Raw genomic sequence first — 25,061 nt, 5'->3', positions numbered from 1 at the left:
TTCAACAGTGTACAATTATGCTAGGTAATAAAAATTCACATTTTACTGGTGATTACCCTTTCTACACATCGCCTGCAATTCAAGAAGGAAAAAGAAGGGGAAGAGGAAAAGGAAAATTTATCCACTAAGTGGAAGACTTTATGAGGATGATTTCACAATGCACTCAGTGAGTTTCAGAGTCTTCTATACTCTTAGAAGGCCAGTGAGAAGAATGTAGCTGGACAATAGTTACTGGGTAGATTTGGAATCAATGCTCTGAGTACATGATCCCTGGGAATACTCTGCATTATTTTAAATATAGTGATGAGTCTGTAAACAGAAATGATGGAGAGAAATAATAAATCAGCAGAGATGGAGGACTAAGACTAGAATCAGTGTTCTATCCTTTGAAGTATTAAGGAAAAGGAAGTTCAATAGAATCGTTGTCTTAATATCTCTCTCCTCCAAAACACATATGTTGAAATACAACACGGTGGAGACTGTCTCTAAAATCAGAGTCATTTACATGGCATAATCATCAATAATTAGATAGGTATACTTACAGAAATCTCATTGTAGCTGCAGCTTTTGTTTCATGAGTTAACAGTGAGAAGACACATTTGTGAGCCAGTGTGTGTCTCCCTATAACTACACAATTAAATACCTTTTGTTTGTAAGCTTAACATCTGAGGGTGTTCTGTTTCAGCATCCTAAATACTGGAGAACTAAAGAAGGAGCCATGAGGCCAGTCAAGACCAGGTGAGGTCACATGAAATGAAAGAGAAAGATGATTCCCACACTGACTCGTGCTTAGATCTCAGACATATCTGAAGCCAGTACAAGGGCACATCTGATGATATTTAATACAGGCCCTTAATCAATCTCCTGTGCAGAAATCAATGTGAGGAAGGAGGCTGGACAAGTCTAGGCCATTCCAAGAGTTGATTTCCTAACTTCTTGGGCTGTCATCACTATGATAACTATTAAGTGCTCTTGTGGGAAAGATCTTCATTTGGATAAGTTCCTAATCCTTTGACATTCTCCAGCCTCAATGAAGCCCTGACATGAATAGCTGATCCCCATTGTCAGTAAGTGGTGGTTGTAGTTCCAGACTGTCTTGAGTGGGAACCTGAAGTCAGAAGTCCCTGTGCAAATTAGGAGGTAACACTGCCTCATCACATTGTAGAGACTTTTCTCAAGACTCTTGAGGTAGACACAGTCTTGTTATTGCTGAACATCAGGAGAAAAGGGAATTCTAGAGATATATTAGAACTGGAAGCTTCTCAGTGTGAATGGACTATGGAAATGTTGAACTCAACAACTCATCAGAAACTCTTTTTTTAAAAATGGTATTCTATTCTTGGACATGTCTGCACATTGAAGTATTTCTATTCACGTTTCATTTTTTATTTTTATGTTTTTATCTTTTATTCCCAGCATTCAAATTTAGACCTTTTAATAAAATATAAATATTATAATTATAACAAGGTGTTTGAATTTCTGGGCAAAAGACAGCCTCCTTCACTTCAGTTTCCCCAGTTGGTAGCTAGGACTACAGGCTGGTGCCATTACATCCAGCTATTAAAAATTATCTAAGAGTTGGGTGATGGAGGCCCATGCCTTTAATCCCAGCACTCGAGAGGCAGGTAGATCTGAATTCATACGTTTCTGAGTCAATCTAGTATGTTCTGCTGGACATGGGTAAGTTTAAACATCTCTTTCTTCATCCATCCTTACTCTGGAGGAAATCTGACCTGTAGGAACAGATTTATAGACATGATTATGGAAGAATTATAAGATCAAACTAATACTTAGCTAAGAAAAAGAAGCCATTTCCACACACACAAATCTAAGGAAAGGGAATGACAAGATCCAATCCCTGAGATAGCAGTGGGTCTGTGCAGGTCAACAGTGACAGTTGCAGGCAGTGAGAGTACAGTGGGCTTTTGCAGCTCATTTATTCCCAGCTCTGGACCACTGTGTTCAGGGTGTTGTTATGAATGCCATCATAAATATTTTACTGAGGATTTTAATAATCATACAAAATGCTAAATTTCTTTATGACATATTTACATGTATATATTATTGTATTTTGCCTATATCAATCACACCCACCTGTTTGTCTATTCTCCCTCTCCATCTAGGCCTTTCCTCTATCACCATGTAGTCACTTACATAACTTATTCCACATATTAGAACAAGGAATATTCATCTTCTATCATAGTGATATATGTATATCACAATGGAGACCTCAAATTATCAAAATTCATGTATTTTTTGAAGTTTTTTTCAAATGAGGCATGTGGTGGTTTAGGCTTGAATGAATCTAGGAAGTACTCAAGATAAGGATTTGGTAGTTCATGAAATTGAGATACTAGAAGTTAGTTCCCTGGGGAGGCAGATAAGGAGAGGGGCCATGACTAGATAATAAAGATGGTGAACTTCCAAGACTGCCAGCTTGGTCCTTACTATCCTAACCTGAAACAGACTCTGAAAGATTCAAACAAAGACCTTCTAGGCCCTTTTCTCCTCCCAGCATACCCCTTACAGATGGTCTGGCTCAACAAGTTCCTTGAGAGCCAGAATAGGACATATTACCCAAGAATTACAGTACTATAAATTATCCTGTCTTTCTTCAAATTGTTCAAACACAAGTGAATGGAGGAAGACTCTTCAGAAGCTTAAACACCTCAGCCTGAGAAGAGAATTTCATGTTCCTTAGCCCCTTTCTTCTCTGTGTGCTGCATGTGTGTGTTTCCTCTCCCCCAAGAAACACCTGTCTGCAGTTGTGTCTGTGGGTATATATACAACCATTCCCCATGTGTGTATGTTAAAGCACCAGGAGAAACTTAGTGTTTGTCCCTCAGACACAGTCACCATGGTGTGTGTGTGTGTGTGTGTGTGTGTGTGTGTGTGTGTGTTGAGATGTGGCCTCTCATCTGTATTAAGGTCTCAGGTATTCAGGCTGGACCGTGAGACTCAGGAAGCAGCATATCGCTCCCTTGTCAGTGGTGATCTTTCAAGCCTATGCCACCTTAGGTGTTTGTTACAGGAGGGGGAGTTAGAAGTCAAGGTCTTATTCTTGCCTTCCCTGCACTTTAATGACAAGGCTAATTAAAGCTATCCACATTGGAGAATGATATTAATATGAACTATGGATAACTGAAAAAAGCTATTAACTTCAAGGAGTCTAGAGAATTGTAGACAGATAAAATAGTTTCCCTCCAGTCTAATGTACAGAATCCATTGAACTAGCACCACTTAAAAGGTGGCCTTTTTAGGCAAAGGCAGGACAAGACCACATTCCAGAACCAACTATCCAGGCTTTCAGAAAATCAAGGATATAAGACATTTTGGAAGTCAAGCTCAGATACATATACCAATAAGACATCCCAAAAGAGAAGGATTCAGAAAGAGATTCCTAGGCAGACTAAAAAAATATATGGGATCTATAACTCGGAGTCAACAAAGGACTTCAGACCTTTCATAAAGATCCCAGCAAAGGTTAGATGAATGGTCCAACAGATAAATTGACTGGTAGATACAACAAGTGAGGTGACCATTTGTAACCTCTCCCTACCCCTACAAGACCCCCCAAATTATGTAATTATTGAAGGAGTAGCTGGGAAACCATTTAAAACAGGAATAGAAAATACAGAATTATTATTACATAATTTATTTCTAAATATTCCTATAATGTTTATACCAGCATGTAATTGTGTCCTAGGGTTGGATGTCATAACCAAATTTTCCCCAAGGGCATTATATTAAAAATTTAATCCCTTGGGCTATAACATAATCTAAATACAAATTCATCCTATAGAACTCTCTAAAATTAAGGGATCATTTACCAAGAAATACCCTATCAAGGGAGGTGATGAAACCATGAATGAATAAATAAATTATTGAAGGAAGATATTATTGAACCTAAACCTTCCTTCCGTAGTCCTGGTTGGCCAGTAAAGAAGCCAAAAGGTCAATAGAGATTTATGGTAGATTATAGAAACATTAATAAGCTTTTTACACAAATACCAGCAAATTTACATAACACAGCAAATATATTCTTAAAGATTAGGAATTACAACCCAAAATTCTTTGGCATCATAAACTTTGGCACACCACTACATGTAGACTCTATAGCCATTTCTACTTTTACCTAGAATAATAAACAATACAGATTCAAAAAAGTGCCTCAAGGCTATAAGAACAGCCTGATCACTGCCCATATGACACTAAGATGGTTGCTGGAAAAGCTGCCGAAATCAGATTGACTCATTTTAAGCTATGCAGAAGATATTGATTGCAGTATACAATAAGACCCTGCTAAAAACTATATGAAGAAAGTAACTGATATCTTGGTTCATGATAGCTGGACTATTAATAAATACAAGTTGAAAGGGCCAGATACCTCAACCAAGTTTCTAGGTGTGTTATGGACATCTGAAGCAACCAAGGTGCTATATGGCTTATTGCTCAAGGTTTTAAATGTCTCCCTCCCAGGAGTAAAATTTAGATGCAACACTTAATCAGTATGCTTTTATACTGGAGGAACTTCATACCATATATACAGCTTATTATGAAATGCTTCTATATGTATATTAGAAAGACATCTGATTTCTAATAGGGACAGGAACAAAGAGAAGTTTTTGAGTCAGAATGTAAGCCCATTTCTGAGCATTCGACCCTGACCAATGTTGAACCAATATGATACCTTAACTATAGATAACACATTTATTGGTGAATATGGCATCTGGGGACTCTTCAGAATTCAAAAGGGAGTCCACCAACAATAGTTGGCTTCTATTGCAAACACTTCTCATAAATGGAGAATAAATACTCTGTCTGCACAAAACAAATATGGACATATCATGAGGCATGCAGAACCCTGTACTCAGTCATTGCCAGCTCCCCTATGGTCATGTGGGCAACCATTCTAATAATGGGTTGGGTGTGCTGGTAGGCAGAGTCCTTCACAGGCTTAACCATGGAAGGAAAAGTATTGCGTGGAAAATGGTACCTCTCTGAATTCCTTTGTTACCAGGAAGTGGTAGAAAAGGGGTCTGTGCCTTCCTGTACTGAGGATATATACCTCAGATGCCTATAACCCTCATTGCTAAACTGCTCAACCCTCTCCCAAACGATACACCTATTGAACTGTGTGGACCAATCGAATGGTCACAACATTTACCTAATGCATGGTTATTGATGGCTCATCAAATACTGAAAGAAACAAATCTAAATGGAAAGCAGCAGCTTATAGACCAGGGGATGGAATGTATAACTGAGGAAGGAACCAACAAATCAGCACAACATGCTGAAGTAATGGCAGCAGTATTGGCTGTAAGACATTACTACTTTCTTCCACACACTTGCAAGGTGCTGATGCCATTGACGAATATTTCCCAAGAACTACCCTCTGATTTAGTTCCTGATCCTCAGTCCCTTTGGCCACACAAGAACTTACAACTCTGCTTTACACTTCCTCATTTATCCCATTGGTATCCTTGTCCAGGAGACATATGTCAAACAACAAAAGAATTTCAGCGACAGTACCTACTTAATATTGAAAAAAGAAGCACAACTAAATGTCTTCAGTGATAACCACCTAGTTTCAGCATATACAATTTGATAACTTTTTCCTTATTGCTAGGTTCTCCAAATGCTACAAATCCTTAATTGTTAAACAAGGGATTGCTTTAGAATGCAAGTTGAAGATTTCACCAGCTATGTAGTCTTAGTTTTTTTAGACATAATATGTTGACAGTCTATATATTTACCATGTGTGAGTGCATTAGTCATATCTATGGTGTGTGTATCAAAGTATAACATAACACACATATGCAGTAACCTTAATAATATTCTTCCTCAAGGAAAACTATGAAATTCTAATCCAAAGGATCACTAATGTAATGCTACACATTACAAGAGAACCACATTAATGAGCACAGAAGAAAAGGTTTACTCCAAGTATTACCAATTATATTCTACATTAGCTTGATAATATTTCAATGTAACCTGTAAGGAAACTGGATAAGATTTATATTCTTTAGCATGACTAACCTACACTTTGTAGTGAGCAGATTTACAATGATCTGGTCCATATATCTGATGTGCCAATTATGGGCAGAACATTTGAGTTTGTAGTACCATGTATCTGAAAAATTATTAGAGAAAATGTGAAACCATGGTACTGGAAACCATGATACTGAATACCACTTAGTCTACCATAGACATGTTCTTTCAAGGATAAAGCATTGGCTGAATTGCCAGTTCCTCATAAGAGCCACCCAGGAAGCTACTCCTTCTGGCTTAGACATTGAGGCGGATTCCTGCTGCTATGGATTATTCTTCAATATGCAGAATCTCAAACCATTCATCATTTCTTCCAAGTTACCACTCAGACATTCACAAAGGGAATTATTTTTCTGTCCTATGGTGCTTTGTGTGTGTTATAGATGAACTGGAGGGATATCAGAGAGATGCTTCTATAATCCAAATCCTGGCTATTATTTATACCATTTTGTTTATTCATTATCAAATTTGTAATTTTTGAAACTTTCATCATTTATAACAAATATAAATGGCATTTCTTATGTGATTCTTTCCATTTTTCAGAATTGTATGCACATTTCCAGAAGTTTCTATGTTAATAACCCTCAATTATATAGTCTTGATGTAAGTTTTAGCCTTAACACAGATTTTGTGTGCACAAAACATATTTAATTTGAAGTTAAGGTGGATTTTATATAATATACATAATAGAATTTAATAAAATGTATATCTTAGGACTCTAAACCAAAAATGACAGAAGTAATTTTTTAAAATGCAAAGGTATCAAACACGCAATCTATAGAAAATTTAGGAGTGAAAAATGAATTCATATTAATTCCTTTACTGAGTATTGTAGACCAACCTTTCTGTTGATTTTTGCCAATTAAAGGAAGAATATTCTTTCCTAAAATTTTGATTCCCACAGATACCTCTTCCATTTTTAGGCAGTTATATTGAGGCTACACTGTTTTACTTGATTCTTTTTAAACATGATCTTTAAAAATGTGTGTGTGTGTGTGTGTGTGTGTGTGTGTGTGTGTACGCACATGTGATGCACTCACTATCTGTAGTTCTGGGATAAAAGAAGGCCATTGGGATTATTATTAACTCCCTTTGGTTTAAAAATCACACTCCCTGGTCTTTGGGAAAGCTACATATTTAAGAAAAATATATAGGGAGAAAGCTAGTCCACACAAATGCACCTCTTTTAGGTGGCAACAACCTAAATAACAAAAGGAAAGGATGGTCATTTCCAGCTTTCTATACCTGCTCAGACAAATGAATCACTTGTGGGTGAAAAGCAACTCACTCTCTTTATTTGATAGTCTACAAACTCAACAAACATCTATACAGTTCTAGGCATTTTGAACATAAGCTATGAAGTTTCACATTGTATTTTACATTTATGTATTAAATATATTTTTTGTAGTTATTCACCCACCAAACCAGTTCCCCTGCCGAATTAGAATTAGAAAAACATTTACCTTATGTACTTTTTCAATATTCATGAGCACAACCTGCATTCAGACCTCCCAAATCTCCTTAAGTTATCCTTTCATTTTTCTTTTCTTCTTGTTATACCATACATGTTACAATACACATGTATTATTGGCTAAATTCAACATATGAATAAAATATGACATTGTGTGACTTGTTCTAACATTGCATGTTCTAAGTACATACATTTTCCTGCATGTTACAAACTTTGTTTTCTTTAGAGCTAAGTAGTGTTTGTAAGTGTTTGGGTGTTTGTGTAACCAAAATATATATCTTCTATTTAAATCACATACAAGTGAAATATCTGATAGTTGCCATTCTTCTGTGGATGAGTTAATACTTTAATATTTCTGGATATTTTCATAAGAGTCTCAAAGATTTTTTTCTGGATGTGACAACCTTTACAGCAGATAAAAGGGATGCATTTCATATTTAGACATCAGAGACTGGGTATGTATGTTCACACAGTGATCTGGTGTGTAGTGGATTCCAGCTTGATTCTGATGTCTCTGGATTATGGTAACTAAGGGTTCTTGCCTAACAGGGGGCGCTCTGGGACTGTGGTGTGACACCACTTCCTCTCACTCAAAGAAGCTGGCCCTACAGCTCACCCTGTACTCACCAAGGAGACTTAGCGGTGGTGTCTTCTGTCCTGGCAGTTCATGGAGAAAGGGGCTTGGTCTTAGCTAGTGATTTCTCCCAGGACTCTCCCACTATTGAACACTAATATTGGGACACTATTCAATAGTGGGAGAGTCTTACTGTCTCTGCCTCAGACTGTCATATGAGCACAGATTCTGCAGCAGAGCTCACAAAGAGCCTTGGCAGTTTCAGTGGAAACATACCTGAAGGAACAGGCACTTATCTGCAGAGGCGGGAATGGGGGCCTGGGGCCATCTAGACTTCCTGTGGAGATCAGTGGTCTATGTTCACTTATTTTCTTTTGAAATTCTTCTTTCTCACTGCAGAGGTAGTGACAGACCCACGATCTCTGTTGTCACCCTGGCTATATCTGCCTCTTAAGCACAGATCAGTACAACACTTTACCACAGCTCCTCACCTATCATCTGTCAGTATCTATTATTGCAATTAACATTTCCCTGTCCTCCATCCTGCCCTCTGTCTCTCTGCTAACTTTGTTGATTTACCTACACCTTGAACATGAAAAATAAGTTCCTTTGTCTCTAGAATACAATGATGCAAAAAGTCAAATATTCAATCCCCATACATCCTTGACTAACCCTCAGAATCATCTAAGATTGAGTCCTGTAAGAAATATTAAATTCTCAAATGTCTTGTCAAACATTGTAAAACAAACCTTGCCTTTCTGTCCTCTCCATCACTACTGTTCAGTTGATTTCTCAACACACCAATGTCCCTTTCTAAAGGCACACTTCTCTTTAAGTTTCAGAAATGTTTGCCCAGCCAGATTGAGCAACAACATTTCTTTGTTTAAATAACAACAATGAAAGTGGTATGTTTATCCACCCAGTTACTTCTTTTCCCTGCTTCAGCTCCTGGATGATTCACAAGCTCTCCTAGGTTGGCTACATGCGTGCTCTCCCTGCCTGTCCACCCTCATCAGAGAAATGTTCCAGTGATGGCTCCACTAGATAACATCACCATGTTCCCTGTTCCTTTGATGTGTCTGAAACACCAGATTAAGAAAAGACAGCAGAGCTGATACAATGAACAATTGTGAAAGTTGATGGTTGCTCTAGCACTGAAAGGAGTGTGCTGAGTCTCTGGAAATTCTGAAGAACAGGTGCCACATGTACTAACCTAACAGACATGGGTCCTCCACTTTTTGTGAGGAACCAACAACTGTGCTACTGTGAATCTGAAAGAGTTCCTTGCAAAAAGGCCTCTTTGTGTTACTACCTGCTTTGCATTCCACTAAAGAAAATAATTCACATCACCAGGCTTGCTTGTTCAGGAACTCAAAATATGAATCATCCAATGGGAGGAGTTACTGAGATCTCATTTGCATGACTATCTCCTCTTTTTCTGTGAGGTCCCTGGCAATGAGATAATGAAACAGCCCAAACAGAAGATTTTGGTCTAAGAAGAAGCTGTGCTGTGCCTGCAATGGCTTGGACTCCTGGCATCTTCGTGGTTCTATCTTACTTGACAGGTAGGGACAGGCTGAAGAGTACTGCAGTGGACTCCTACAATGAGTCAGTCCCTCTGGTTCAAATTCACAAGAATTTGCACCTCAGCTCTGCTTTTCACTGTGGCGTCTTCTTTTCCAGGTTCCTTTTCTCAGTCTATATTGACACAACCACCCTCCATCTCTGAGTCTCTTGGATCAACAGCCAGACTCACCTGCACCCTGAGGAGTGGCATCGGTGTTGGTGGTAAAGATATTTTCTGGTTCCAGCAGATGGAGGGGAGCGCTCCTCGGTTGTTCCTGTACTACTACTCAGACTCAGACAAGCAGCTGGGGCCTGGAGTCCCCAACAGAGTCTCTGGATCCAAAGATACCTCCAAAAATATTGCAAATTTGCAGATCTCTGAGCTACAGGTGGAGGATGAGGCCGTGTATTACTGTTCCATCTGGGAAAGTAGTGCTTATCACAGTGACACAGGCAGATGGGGAAGTAGGCATAAACTGTAGCTTGTGATAAAGGTATCGGTTCTGTTTATAGTAACCAATAATATTCTTTCATTACACAAGTAAAAGATAATGAAGAAGTTAATATAGGAAACTTATTCCATGTTTTCACCAATAATAGAGATAAAAGTGGTAAACTACAAAAGAAAAATCTCAAAACCACACTACAGATGACGGCAAATGCTGGTGATCTTGAAGGAGAAGAGAAATCATTATCCACTATTGTTGGGCTTGCAAAGTGTTACAGCCCCTCTTAATATCAGTGTGGAATTTTCTCAAAAAATTAAATAACATATATGATTGAACTATAACACTCCTTTGCTTATGTTGAAAAGAATTGTTGTCCCACTAAAGTTGTACTTTTTAGCCACCATGTTCTTTACCCTTCTAATCACAATAGCAAAGAAATGGAAGCAGCCCAGTTATCCTTCAACTGGTTAATGGATGATGAAAATGTAGTGTACCTATACAATTCTTTCCAGCTCTAAATAAAATTCCAAATGCAAACAAATCAGTGGGATTGGGAAATATTACATTTAGTGAAGTCACCCAGCTCCAGAAAGATAAAAGTCTTTTTTTTTATTTTTAGAATCTAGAACCACAACATCTTGGTTTGTATGTATAAACCTAAGTCACCATAGAAGCCAGGAGAGTAGAAAAAGAGTTTTGTGGGAGGAAGAGATGTAGCCTCAAAGAGGGAAATAGTAGGACACAGGTCCTATGAAGAGAAAAACATAAGTAGGGGGCCTTGACCAGGGAAGAGTAAGTGAGTCCTACATAGAGAGAGGGGTGGGGAAGGAAGCATAGATAGTGACAGGGAAGGAAGAGGGAGAGTTAAAGCCGAACCCAATGTGGAGTCAGAACTAGATTGATTACAGAGTGTTTATTAAGAAAGTACTCATGCAATGGAGCCAGTGACCAGGTTTACACCAGATGCCTGCTCATTTGCTCAGCCAGGTGGGAGAGGGAAAAAGAGGCCTGCGTGCATGTGTCTCTGATATCTAAACCCTTGCTACGCTACTCTGACCATGCCCAAGCAGGCGTGGTCAGCAGCGCCCGTGCTGCCCCAAGTGGGCGTGGTCAGCATTTCCCCCTATAATTTCCCTTTTAGTCTAGAGAGGATTAAGACTTAACAGTGTAAATTATCTATAATTAACAATCATAAAGATGAATTACAAGAAGTTATAATTATCTACTAACATCACGTCTTAACTATGTCTATTCCAACTAAACCTTAAAGTCATCTGAAAGAGATGTCCAAGCTTGAACACCTCCTTCCAAACTCAACCTTAAACAATAAGAAACTAGCCCTAACTAGGTGTCAACAGTGGGGGAATGGGGTGTAGTATTATCCAAGTTACTTCCTGCTGAAATGGGAAAAGACAGAGGCTTAAACAGCTGCCACTTTAATTTTAGCAGTATTGTTTGGCAGTTAAAGGTTGTGTGGCAGAAAAAGGTAAAGATTTACAATAAAGACAGATTCAGATGAAGAAAAACCTCTAAAGGTTTACACTGTATATAAAAATATACATAGGCTTGTAAGATAAAAGGAAACAGGATAAAGTGTTTAAAAAAAAGAAGAAGAAATAGAGTAGCTGGGTGTGGTGGTACTCGCCTTTAATCCCAGCACTCCAGAAGCAGAGGCAGGCGGCTTTCCACAGAGAAACCCTGTCTCAGGAAAAAAGAAAAAAGGGAAAAGAAATGGAATAATAAAAAGCCAGGTAAAGATGGAAAATACTTAGATTCTGGATGCTATATGTTATTTTGTTGTCTTTAAATTGTTTGATTGCCGAGGAAAGAGCTACAGCTGCTAAAAGACAATTTGATTATAAATGCTGCTGAATTAATTCAACTTATACATTTTAAAAATGCTTTGACTTCAAAATTAAATCTAAGGACAGGCTACTTGGGAAAAGAATTTCTGCTTTACACAGAAAATGAAAAGCTGTGGATTCCTTCCAGACTAATACGGTTTGATCAAACAAGACCCCCTGAAGCAGTGACCCAACTGATCTTATATCCAAAACAGCTGAGATGATGCAGTCATAGATGACTATGGCCAGGATTTCTGTGTTTTATCATGATCCCCATGGTATGGACATCACCACCAACCAGCAGGAAGCAGCTTTGAATGAATGACACCCAAATTCCCAAATATTGTTTATAAATGTTTGTTTTCATTTAAATGGGGTTGGTTATAAATAGTAATGATCACAGTCAATCTCTTTTTACAGGAAAAAAAGGGGAATAGGATATAGAAATGAATACTTTGCATTGGTATGGATTTTCATTTATTGATACAAATTTAAGGTCAATTTTGTGATATTCGTATTTCTCCTCTTGTTCAATATTGTGTTTATACAGACCTTTTAAAATGTAATGCATAATTAAATACAGATTGTTTATAGTCAGGTATAATAGTCAAAACTTACAGTTAGGTTAGTTAGGTTTTCTAGATATACAGAGATATATTTGAGATGGATAGATAGTCTTCAAACCTTTCAAAGACCTACAGAATATGGCATTTAAGATGGTTTAGGGTTTTTCATGAGAGACAACTGCTTCTGGCATAACAATTACGTCAGAAAGGAGGATGGGCATTGAAGAAACTCATTATGGAGTCTGCTTTCTATATGGTGAGACTAGCCGTGTGGACAAGAAACTGCTCTTGCCTGAACTGTTTGATTGTTGCTGTGTAAACCGGACATGCAGGACCCACAGGAAAGTGACTGCTGAACTTGCAAAAAAAATATGAACAGTCTTAAAGGGTTCCTGCTTCATGGAAGAGTCTTCTAGACACTCTGCAGGACATGGAGAAAAATGACTGATAAACTGCCAATACAGATGTGTCGGACAGTTTGAAATTTCCTGCTTCACTGAGAAGTCTGCCAGACACACTGTGGCCTACAGGCTGAAGATGGCTGCCCCAACTTTACAGAGGAACTCTGGTTGATTGTACAGGCAGCAAGATGTCTCTATCAGATCTAGAGTTTATATATTATCCTTCTGTGGTCTTTGATGGAGTTGAAGACAGATAGTTATGGTTATGGTTTTCTTCAGTTATTATAAAAGATAAATTACATATTAGACTTTAGACTCACAAAGATAAGATAGATGATAGAATATTTCCTTTAAATCTTTCTAAATGTTAATGAACTAAATATCATATCTATAGTTCTTACTTGATAACTGTTTTGTTATATGTTTTACTATGTTAATGTTAAAACCCTTCTTTTAATTTAGACAGAAAAGAGGAGAAGATGGGGGAAGTCCTTCTGTATATATGTTTGCCTTATTGGTTGATAAATAAAGCACTGTTGGCCAATAGAAAAGCAAGATAGGTGGGGATAGGAATTGAGGAGGATTCTGGGAAATGTAGTAAGACTGGAGATGCCATGTGATCTGGGGAAGAGGACGCATTCTGCCGGCATCCTAGATAAGATAAGTCTTTATAAAATATATAGATTAATGGTTATGGTTGATAATTAAGACTGAGCTAGCAGATAAGCAATCCTAGTCATTTGGCCAGAAGCATTGTTACTAATATAAGACTCTGCATGTTATTTGTGGGCAGCAGAATTCAGGTGGTTGATGGTAAGAGTTATCATTACAGATAGTGATGCATAGGGAGAAGGAAAGGGGCATAAGAAATACTAAGGATGTTTGAGAAGCAATAACAAACCTATTATCTTTTATGCTTGCTTAAAATTACACAGAAACACTTAGAGTGTTTAGTGCAGTTTCCCATATAGTTGGATAATGTACCCTCTGAATCTGTACATTAGCTAAAATCACCCAGTGACATCTATGACAAACATCCCCTTGCGTTATTTTTTTCAAGACACAGCCAAAGCAATAGAAGCTAATACCAGTGATTTTTGTTAACTGCTAGAACATCAGGGTGAGATCCTGAGGATGAAGACAACACATTCTGTGTTCATCAAAGTGTCATTGATCTAGAAGTTGTTTCTGTGAGGGACAACCATCATAAATTTGGAAGGTACTGTGCAACAGGAACATAATATCAGTTGCCCTATCCAAATGAAAATGTTGAAAACTATAGAAAAATAATAGCAAGCCACCCCTGACAGTGCCATAGAGGCATATAAACCTTGGAAACAGCCAAGACCTACCTAATTGGACCTAAGTCAACATAACCTCAGGCAACTCATGCATTGCTCCAAAAACCTATTCATGAAATCATGGCTGAAATCTGGGAGATAACAAAGGGCAACGATGATGGGGAAGGTCCTTCTGTGTGTACGTTTATCTTATTGGTTGTTGAATAAAGAACTTTTGGCCAATGAAGAAGCAGGTTAGGCAGGACTAGGAGTCAAGGAGGATTCTGAGAAATATAATAAAAGGAAGTCTTGTGATCCAGGCAGGAAGTGACATAGCAGGCAGACATATATAAGCAAGGGCAAGAAGGAAGTCATTCCCTTTTCTCTTGCTCTTCCTCCTGGTCTCTGCTCTGGATTCGCCATGTGATCCACTAGCAAGAGAAGGTGCCAGCAGAAGGCATCGATAAGATAAGTCTTATAAAATATATAGATTTGTGATCATTAAGACTTACCTAGCAGATGAGAAATCCTAGTCATTGGCCAAGCAGCATTTGTACCTAATATAAGTCTCTCTGTGTTACTTAGGACCTTAACATGGTGGTGGGCAGAACTCGGGCATCCTGGCAGAAAGTGCCCACGTGGCAGGGCTCGAGTGGCTTTGGAATAAAGACTTATTGTTACAGAATGGTGTCAGGAGTGGGATGACCATGTCCCTTCAGACCTCCCACAATGAAGTATTCTGTAGTACAGTGTTACTTTTTTTTTTTTATTAACTCTGGTTCCTTTTGGGAGGCTACAGTGGGACAGGCAGCCTGGCATCAGTGACGAGTATCCCTTCTCCTGTGTCCAGTGCTGCCCTGGAATGCCAGAGGAATGGTGACCTTGGCTGTGAACCAGGTACAATCCTGAGTCCTAGAGATGAGAGCTGTTTCATATTTATTGGATTTTTGTTTAAGCACAGAGTTGCTTTGCAATCAGAGTGAGCTTCCAAAGAACAGAATGTGGGTGCCATGGTGGCAAAGCTCCTTGGAGGCCACCATCAGCCATTCAAGCTGCAAGTGTTTCTGTTCCCCATGAGCTCCATGTGGCTGCTCGGCAGACGATTTCATGGGGTGCAGTAGATTTTTATGTTCTTCCTTTTGTAGTACTCATTTTTACTGGTTGATGGATTTTGCAACCTAATGTTTTAAGACTTAACCAAATTGTGAGTTCAGGAATGTGCAGCCTCCTCTCTTACCACAGATAACATCCATCCATGCTACCAGTCTGATTATAAAGGGAGACACTATTTTTTCACTATTAAAATAAATAATAGAATCTTCAAATGAATCTTTTACTGTAAAAAATGGTATTTAAAGGAAGGCTTGTGTCATTCCTTTGACTATAAATCCTTTCAACTAAAAAAAAAAATTAGTTCTGATTTTTTTGTTACCTTGTAATATTTGTTCACTATTAAAGTAAGAGATAATGAAAAAGTTCATTCAGAAATTTTATTCCCAGTTTCCAACAAATAACAAAGAATCAAACAATGGAGACCCCACTCACTTACTCTCTTACTGTTCTTTCTGCTTTTGCACTCTCTCTCTCTCTCTCTCTCTCTCTCTCTCTCTCTCTCTCTCTCTCTCTCTCTCGTCTTACTCTCTTTGCCCGCTTGCAGTATTGCTTCTCTCACTCTCTCTCCCTTCAGCCCCTCCTCTCTCTTCATCTCTCTCGTCTTCCCCTCCTGCTCTCCTCCTTTAATAAACTCCATGTTTAACCATCTCTTGGTTCATGTTTCATCTCCATAGCGCCATAGCGCACATTTCTAACTTAAACAAAAGAGCAAACCTGCATGTGACTTGGCAGATTTTCCCAGCATTTGCTCCTGCCTGTGGCAGTCTGAGATATGTTCGGACCCTGTAACCCTCAACTCGGTCACTTTTCCAACTAAGGATCTCTGGATTCTTCCATCTACCACGCCATGTCAGGTAATCCCACCCCTTCCTCTCTATCTCCGCCCATGTTTCCGTGAGTTAAGACTCGCATTGAGACTGTGGTCTCAAGTTTTTGGACCAGTCGAAAATCCCAGTACCAGGTGACCACATATCTCTCCAGGCCTCGGGAGCACTGACCCCTGATTTGTGCTCCACTGACCACAAAATCAGTTGGTTCCTTTTGCATCCCATCCTCTCTTAGTCTCTGGGACGCCGGAGATTGTGGGTTTTGAAGAGCTTTCTAGAAAGAAGTAGTGACAGTCTTGGGAATTTCTACTTTTACTTTCCTTGTCTACCTATGTTCCTTTAACCTTACTTCAGTTTCTTCTCTGGAAGAGAGAACTTCATCCCCATATACTTGTCATAAATATGTTCATGCTCATTAGTGTACAGTGATGGGCTGATCTTGAGAGGACAGTGCTGTTGGAAAGAACAGGTTTTTCAGAAATCACTATTTCCTTCCACACAATTGCACAGGTAGTGATGCCATTGAGGGGTATTGCTCAAGAGCTACCCTGTGATGTATTTCCTGACCCTCAGTCCCATTGGCCACATGAGAGGTGAACTTATAACTCAGCTTTACACTTCCTCATTTATCCCATTGGTATCCTTGTCCAGGAGAAATATGTCAAACAACAAAAGAATTTCAGTGACAGTACCTACTTAGTATTGAAAAAAGAAGCAGAATTAAATGTCTTCAATGTCAATCACCTAGATTCAGCATATACAATTTGATATCTTTTTCCTTATTGCTAGGTTCTCCAAGTGCTACAAATCTTTAACTGTTAAACAAGGCATTCACTTAGAATGCAAGATGAAGATTTCACCAGCTATGTTTTCCCAGTTTCTTTAGACATAATATGTTGATAGTCTATATATTGACCATGTGTGAGTGTGTCAGTCATATCTATGGCGTGTGTATCAAAGTATAATTAATATAACACATATATGCAATAACATTAATAATATTCCTCCTCAAGGAAGAAAACTATGTAATTCTAATCCAAAGGATCACTAACATGTTACACATTAAAAGAATACCTCATTAATGAGCACAGAAGAAAAGGTTTACTCCAAGTATTACCGCCTATACTCTACATTAGCCTGAAAATATTTCACTATAATCTTTGAGGAAACAAGGATAAGTTTTATATTATTTAGCATGATATCTCTACCCTTTGGGGTGAACAGATTATCTGATCCATGAATCTGATGTACCAGATAAGGGCAAAACATTTGAGTTTGTAGTACCATGTGTCTGAAAAAATATTGGAGAAAATTTATAGCTACTGGATACCATGATACTGAATGCCACTTAAGTCTACCATAAACATGGTCTTTCAAGGATAAAGCATTGGCTGAATTGCCAGTACCTTATAAGAGCTACCAGAAAGCTAATCCTTCTTGCTTAGATGTTGTGGTGGGTTCCTGCTGCTATGAATTATTCTTCAATATGCAGAATCTCAAAAATCTCATTTATCATTTCTTCCCAGTTCCCCCTCAGACATTCGCAAGGGGGATTATTTTTCTGTCCCATGGTGCTTTGTGTGTGTCATAGATGAACTGGAGGGATATCAGAGAGATGCTTCTAGAATCCAAACCCTGACTGCTAATTATATCATTTTGTTTATTCATGATCAAATTTGATGACATTTTCACCATTTATAACAAATATAAATGTTATTTCCTATGTGACCCTGTTTCCCTATTTTTCAAAATTTTGTGCACATTTACAGAAGTTTCTTTGGTTACAAACCTCAATTATAGAGTGTTAATTTAAGTATTAGCGTTAACACTTAATTTGCAAATTTTGTGTGCACAAAACATATTAATTTGAAGTTAATATGGATTTTATATAATATGTATATTACAATTTAATAAAATGTATATCTTAGGACTCTAAACCAAAAATGACAAGTAATTTTTTTAAATGCAAAGGTATTAAACTTAGAATCTATTTACAATTTAGGAACAAAAGGAAATTCATATTAATTACTTTATACAGTATTGTAGGCCAATCTTTCAGTAGAATTTTTTGCCATTTATAGGAAGAATATTCCTTTTCTCCTGAATTTTTGACTCCCACAGATATCTCTTCCATTTTTGGCGGTTATATTAAAGCTACACTTTTTACTTGATTCCTTTTAAGAATTATATTTAAAAATACGTGTGTGTGTGTGTGTGTGTGTGTGTGTGTGTGTGTGTGTGTGTTTGTGTGTGTGTGTGTGTGTGTGTGTGTGTGTGTGTGTGTAAGCACATGTGCTTGCAAGCATGTCTGTGTGTCTGAGGAGGCCAGAAAGGGCATTGAATCCCCTAGAGCAGGGATTAGAAGAGGTTTTGAGCTGTCTGTCCTGTTTGCTGGTAATCAAACTCACATCCTCTATAGGAACATCATGTTGACTTAGTTGCTGAAACCCACTCTTAACTCCGGTCCACTAATGGATTCTTCCCTAGAAATGACCACCAGTATAATCACTGGTCTTTGAGAGGAAAAGGAGACTGTGCCTCCCAAATCAAGCCTTGATGCTCTGTTCAAAAGTAAACTCTGTTGCCCACTGCCTTAGTTGACACTTACAGAATTATATTAAGGAACAATACATGTTCTACTTAGACTCCTGATAGGGCTATGTGACTTCTTCAATAGTCTCTCTGTTGGCAGGAACGGGACCTAGTGGTCACACTACAGAAGACAGAATATAGTTCTTTGGGAACTGACATGGCCAAGGACTTCCCTAATGTGCCCCAGATTTCTTGGTGTTTTTGCTTCACTTTCAGGCTCTGCCACTTGGTGGAGCCTACATTCTTTCCATGCATAGCCTTTCCTCGTCTCAGTCACACCCAGTCTAAAGTAAAAGGAGGCACCTATACTTCCCAAGAAGAGGGGTGTTTTCTTAGAACCAGTGTGCACTGAGAACCACAGAGCCAGATGGAAAGGAATGCCTAGCTGTAGTCAGTTCATTGCACTCAGGAAGCAGAATGTGGATATCATCACCATGGCTTGGTTTCATGACATGACACTCCTGAACTATTAGATGTTCTCAAGGAATAAAACTTTTGGTTTAGAATGGGCCCTCTTCTGAGGTGGGCAACTGTGGAAGGTATTGTAGTTTCAATAGAAGAGACAGTAGAGGTGTAGAAAAGAAAGAAGAAGACAGGAGCGGGAAAGGATGGGAACAGGGTAGGAAGGGTAAACTTTAAAACTAAAAATTGAGTGGGTGGAGGACTTGCCTATGACCGTGGAATGATTCCAGGTGCAGAGAGCAGGATCTAAGTTTAAAGACAGGGAGCTAAAGGAAAGACACACTGTGCCTCCAGGCAGTGGTAAAAATCATTACAGAGAGACTGAACTGCAGAAATGAAAGCCTTCCCTGCATTGCCCAGTCTGATAAAATGTGTGGGAAATGTATTCCAAGAGATGGTCTGCAGAATTTTGGCTTTCGTGTGAGGAGGTAGAGAGGGATTATTTTGAGTCACCTCTGTGAAGGGCTCTATGCAGTGAGAAACCTGTCAGAGGTGGGGGTCAATTACTCATCCAGGCTCACCATAGAGAAAGAGGGAGTTTGCTCCCGGTATACAGAGGAATGAAGAGGCACAGCTGCAGTGCTGCTACAAGCCCAGAAAACGGAAGTGGCTGTTGTCTGCCTAGGAAAGATGCACTCACTCTCTAGTTCTGGGATATCAGAAGGCCAGAGGGAGATATTAACTTCCCTTGGTGCACATACCACACTCGTTGGTTGTTAGAGAAACTACATATATAAGACTATATATAGAAGCTAGATGACACAAAAGCACCACATTTGGGTGGCAACAACCTAAATAACAAAAGGCAAGGCTAGGTAGATTCCAGCTCTCCATACCTGCTTCACACAAACGACTCACTTGTGGGTAAAAAGCACCTTACTGTCTTCATTTGATATGCTACAAACTCAACAAAAGTTTATAGAGTTAGAGTAGGCATTTTGAAGATGAGCTGTGAAGTTTCACATTATATTTTACATTTTTGTACCAAATACATTTTTTGTAGTTATTCACCCCCCAAACCAAAGTTTCCCCAGCAGAATTAGAACTAGAAAAACATTTACCTTATGTACTTTTTCAATATTCAACCACTACCTGCATTCAGACCTCCCACATCGCCCTAAGTTATCCTTTCTTATTTTCTATCTTCATGTTATATCACAACCACATGTATGTTGCTTTATGTAAATACATATATTATTGGCTAGATTCTACATATGACATTGGTCAACTTGTCCTAACATTGTATGTTCTAAGTACATACATTTTTCCTGCATGTTACAAACTTCATTTTCTTTAGAGCTAAATAGTATTTGTAAGTGTTTAGGTGTTTGTGTAGCCAAAACATATATCTACAATTTAAATCACATACCAGTGAAGTAATCTGATAGTTGCCATTCTTCTGTGGATGAGTTAACACTTTAATATTTCTGGATGTTTTCATAACGATCTCAATGGTTGTTTTTTCTGGATGTGACAACCTTTTTTTGTCTGTGACAAGCAGATAAAAGGGATGCATTTCAAATTTAGACATCAGAGTCTGGATATGTTTGTTCACACAGTGATCTGGTGAGTAGTAGACTCCAGTTGGATTCTGAGGTCTCTGGACTATGGTAACTAAGTGTTCTTTGCCTAACAGGGGGCGCTCTGGGACTGTGGTAGGACACTACTTCCTATTACTCAAAGAAGCTGGACATAGAGCTCACTCTGTGCTTACCAAGGAGACTCAGCGGTGGTGTCTTCTGTCCTGGCAGAGTTCATGGAGAAAGGGGCTTGGTCTTGGCTAGTGATTTCTCCCAGGACTCTCCCACTATTGAAAGACTAACTATCTCTGCCTTAGTCTGTCATGTGAGCAGAGCTCCTGCAGCAGAGCTCACAAAGAGCCTTGGCAGCTTCAGTGGAAACATACCTGGAGGAACAGGCAGTTCTCTGCAGAGGCGGGAATGGAGGCCTGGGACCAACTAGACTCCTTGTGGAGATCAGTGGTCTATGTTCACTTATTTTCTTTTGAACTGCTTCTTTCTCACTGCAGGGGTAGTGACAGGCCTATGAGCTCTGTTGCCACCCTAGCTATAACTGCCTCTTAATCACAGATCCCTACAACACTTTACCACAGCTCCTCACCTATCATCTGTTAGATCCATTATTATAAGTAACATTTCCCTGTCCTCCATCCTGCCTGCCCTCTGTCCCTCTGCTAACTTTGTTGATTTACCTATACCTTGAACATGAAAATCAGTTCCTTTTTCTTTAGATCACAATGATGCAAAAAGTCAGATGTCCATCCCTCAAGCATCATTGTCTACCCCTTAGAGTCATCTATGATTGAGCCTTTAAGAAATACTAAATTCTCAAATGTCTCTTCAAACACTATAAAACAAACCTTGTCTTTCTGTCCTCTCCATCACTACTGAGCAATTGATTTCTCAGTCCACAAATGTCCCTTCCTAAAGGCACAACTCTATTTCTTTTTTTAAATAACAACAGCAATAAAAGTGGTATGTCTATCCACCCAGTTACTTCTCCCTGCTTCAGCTCCTGGATGATTCACAAGCTCTCGTAGGTTGGCTGCATGCATGCTCTCCCTGCCTGTCCACCCTCATCAGAGAAATGTTCCAGTGATGGCTCCACTAGATAACATCACCATGTTCCCTGTAGTATTCCTTTGTCTGAAATACAAGGTGAAGAAAAGACAGCAGAATTGATACAATGAACAATTGTGAAAGTTGATGGTTGCTCTAGCACTGAAAGGAGTGTGCTGAGTCTCTCTCTGCAGTTTCTGCAGGACAGGTGCCACATGTGGTAACCCTAAAAGACATGGGTCCTGGTGAATGAGTCCTCCATTTTTTTTGTGATAAATCAGCAACTGTGCTACTGTGAATCTGAAAGAGTTCCTTGCAAACAGGCCTCTTTGTGTTACCACCTGCTTTGCATTCCACTAAACATAATAATTCACAGCACCCGTTTTGTTGTTTCAGCATCTCAAAATATGAATCAGCCAATGGGAGGAGTTACTGAGATCTCATTTGCATAACTATCCCCTCTTTTTCTGTGAGATCTCTGGCAATGAGATAATACAACAGCCCAAACAGAAGACTCTATCTAAGAAGAAGCTGTGTCGTGCCTACAATGGCTTGGACTACTCTCATCTTCATGGTTCTATCTTACCTGACAGGTAGGGACAGGATGAAAAGTCCTCTGACAGGATGCAGAGGACTCCTACACTGAGTCATTTACTTCTGATTCATTTATATAAGAATTTGCACCTCGGGTCTGATTTTCACTGTGGCGCCTTCTTTCCCAGGTTCCCTTTCTCAGTCTGTATTGACACAACCACCCTCCGTCTCTGAGCCTCTTGGATCAACAGCCAGACTCACCTGCACCCTGAGGAGTGGCATCAGTGTTGGTGGTAGAAGAATTAACTGGTACCAGCAGATGGACGGGAGTCCTCCCCGGTTATTCCTCTCCTACTACTCAGATTCAGACAAGCAGCTGGGGCCTGGAGTCCCCAACAGAGTCTCTGGATCCAAAGATACCTCCAAAAATGCGGCAAATTTGCAGATCTCTGAGCTACAGGTGGAGGATGAGGCTGTGTATTACTGTTCCATCTGGGAAAGTAGTGCTTATCACAGTGACACAGGCAGATGGGGAAGTAGGCATAAATTGTAGCTTGTGATAAATGTATCAGTTCTGTTTTTTGTTACCTTGCAATATTCAGTCACTATAGGAATTAAAGGTAATGAAAAAGTTAATACAGAAACTTATTCCAAATTTTCAATAATAATGAAGACAGAATAATGAAAGTACAAAGGAAAACCCACACTGTAGATGACAACAAATGCTGGTAAACTTGAATAAGAAGAGAAATCTTTATCCACTGTTGTCAGGCTTGCAAAGTGTTACAGTCCCTCTCGATATCCATACGCATATGTCTCAAAAATCTTAAATGAGATATATTATATAATTGAGTCAAATCTCTCCTGTGTATATGTTGAAAAGGGTTGGTATCCCACTAAAGATGTACTTGTTCACCCGTGTTCCTTACCATTCTATTCACAATGCCCAAGAAATGGTTAATGGATGATTAAAATGTCGTAAAAGTATACAATTATTTTTATCTGAAAACAAAAATGCAAACTGCAAACAAATTGATGGAAGTGGAAAATGTTATATTTAGTGAAGTCACCCAGGTCCAGAAAGACAAATGATTTGCTTCCTCTTATTATTAGAACCATGTCCTCTTGGTTTGTATGTATAAACCTAAGTAACCCTAGAAGCCAGCAGAGTAGAAAGGCAGCATCTTGGGTGAGTAGATATAGCTTCAGAGAGGGAAAGAGCAGGACACAGGGGCTGTGAAGAGAAAAATAAAAGTAAGAGGTCTTGAGTAGGGAAGAGGAAGTGAGTAGTACAGAGATATAGGGAAGGGAAAGGAGGCGTGCATAAGTACAGGGAAAGAAGAGGGAGAGAGATGCATAGGGAGATAGAAGGGGGCATAAGCATGTTTCAGAAACAAGCAAAACCTAATATCTTGTATGCTTGCTTAAAAATAAAACTTCTAGTGTTTAGTGCAGGTCCTCACAGAGTTGGATAATGCACCCTCTGGACTTGTTCATTAGCTAAAACCACCCATTGGCATCTATGAAAAATGTCCCCTTCAGTTGTTAGTGTATTTCAAGACTCATCCAAAGCAAAAGAAGCTAATGCCAGTATTTTTTTTGTTACCTGCTAGGATATCAGGGTATGATCCTATTGATGAAGGCAACACATCTTTTGGTCATCAAACTGTCATTTATCTGGAAGATACCTCCATGTGGGACAGCCCTCATAAATTTGGAATGACTATGCAAGGGGAACATGATGTCAATTGCCCTACACAAATGAAAATGTTGAAAAAGGCAAAAAAGAAATAGCAAGCCACTCCTTACAGTGCCAAAGAGACACATTCACCCTGGGGACAGCCAGTGGCTTACCGAACTGGACCTAAAATCAACTTAACTTCAGGGAACTCATTCATTGCTCCATACACCTATCCAAGAACCCATGGCTGGACACCTCATAGGCCCTAGAGGAAAAACTGCTACTATGTACCATACTACTAAATTTTTGTTTGTTGAGTCTACTCAAGGTTCCCACAGTAGAGTAAATCTGGTTTCATAGATGTAGGTTTCAATTGCTCATTCCATTTCTATTTTTTCTGATAAATTAAGAAATATTGGTTGTAGTTCTTCTTCTAAAGTCTTTTAGAATTCTGGTGTGGATTCATCTGCATCCAAGGATTTTAGAGTTTTAAAAATCATTGGTGCTGTTTAATCTCCTTAAGCCTGAAAGGCCTATTTAAATTTGGATCCTTTCTTTGTTTAATTTCTATGATCCATAGAAATGAGCTATATCTAGAGCTATATATAGCTCATAGCTATATTCTAGATATAGCTATGAGCTATATCTAGAATTGTTTCAATTTCTATTTAGTTTTCCAGTAAATAGAGATCAGATATCTTTTCTTTAATCTTGTGTTTTTAATAAACATATTTCTTTTTTAAAATAAAATTTTATTTAAATTAAAAACAATCTCATTTTACATACCAATCCCAGTTTCCTCTTCCTCCCATCCTCCCATGCCACCCCCATTCACTCCCCAGGGAGGGTGTTGCCTCCCATCAGGGATCATCAAAGTCTGACATATCACTTGGGCATGTCCTAGGCCCTCCCCCGTGTATCTAGGCTGAGAGAGTATTCCTCCATAGGGAATGAGCTCCCAAAGCCCATTTGTTCACTAGGGATAAATACTGGTTCCACTGCCAGAGGCCACATAGACTGCCCAGGCTTTCCAACTGACACCCACTTTCAGGGGGCTCTGGTTCAGTCCCA

General features: G+C 39.0%; 1 long non-coding RNA gene across 3 annotated transcripts; it reads right to left on the bottom strand.

The window, feature by feature from the left end:
* Window positions 1–270: 270 nt before the first annotated feature.
* On the bottom strand, window positions 271–24,779 carry LOC103160523. Of its 3 annotated transcripts, none has more exons than XR_004769991.1 (3): window positions 22,571–24,779; window positions 20,566–21,862; window positions 271–1,733 (listed from the first exon to the last, which is right to left on the bottom strand). It is a non-coding gene; the product is annotated as an uncharacterized LOC103160523 (long non-coding RNA). The 3 variants fall into 3 exon arrangements; XR_004769990.1 differs by lacking the exon at window positions 271–1,733 and having other exon boundaries at window positions 20,147–21,862; window positions 22,571–22,914; window positions 23,015–24,779; XR_003484926.2 differs by lacking the exon at window positions 271–1,733 and having other exon boundaries at window positions 20,147–21,862.
* Between the last annotated feature and the right edge of the window lie 282 nt (window positions 24,780–25,061).

The sequence above is a fragment of the Cricetulus griseus genome, chromosome 4 (assembly GCF_003668045.3).
Source record: "Cricetulus griseus strain 17A/GY chromosome 4, alternate assembly CriGri-PICRH-1.0, whole genome shotgun sequence".
NCBI lineage: Eukaryota > Metazoa > Chordata > Mammalia > Rodentia > Cricetidae > Cricetulus > Cricetulus griseus.
The sequence above is the reverse complement of the archived record's forward strand: the minus strand, read 5'-3'. Positions and strand labels throughout refer to the sequence as shown.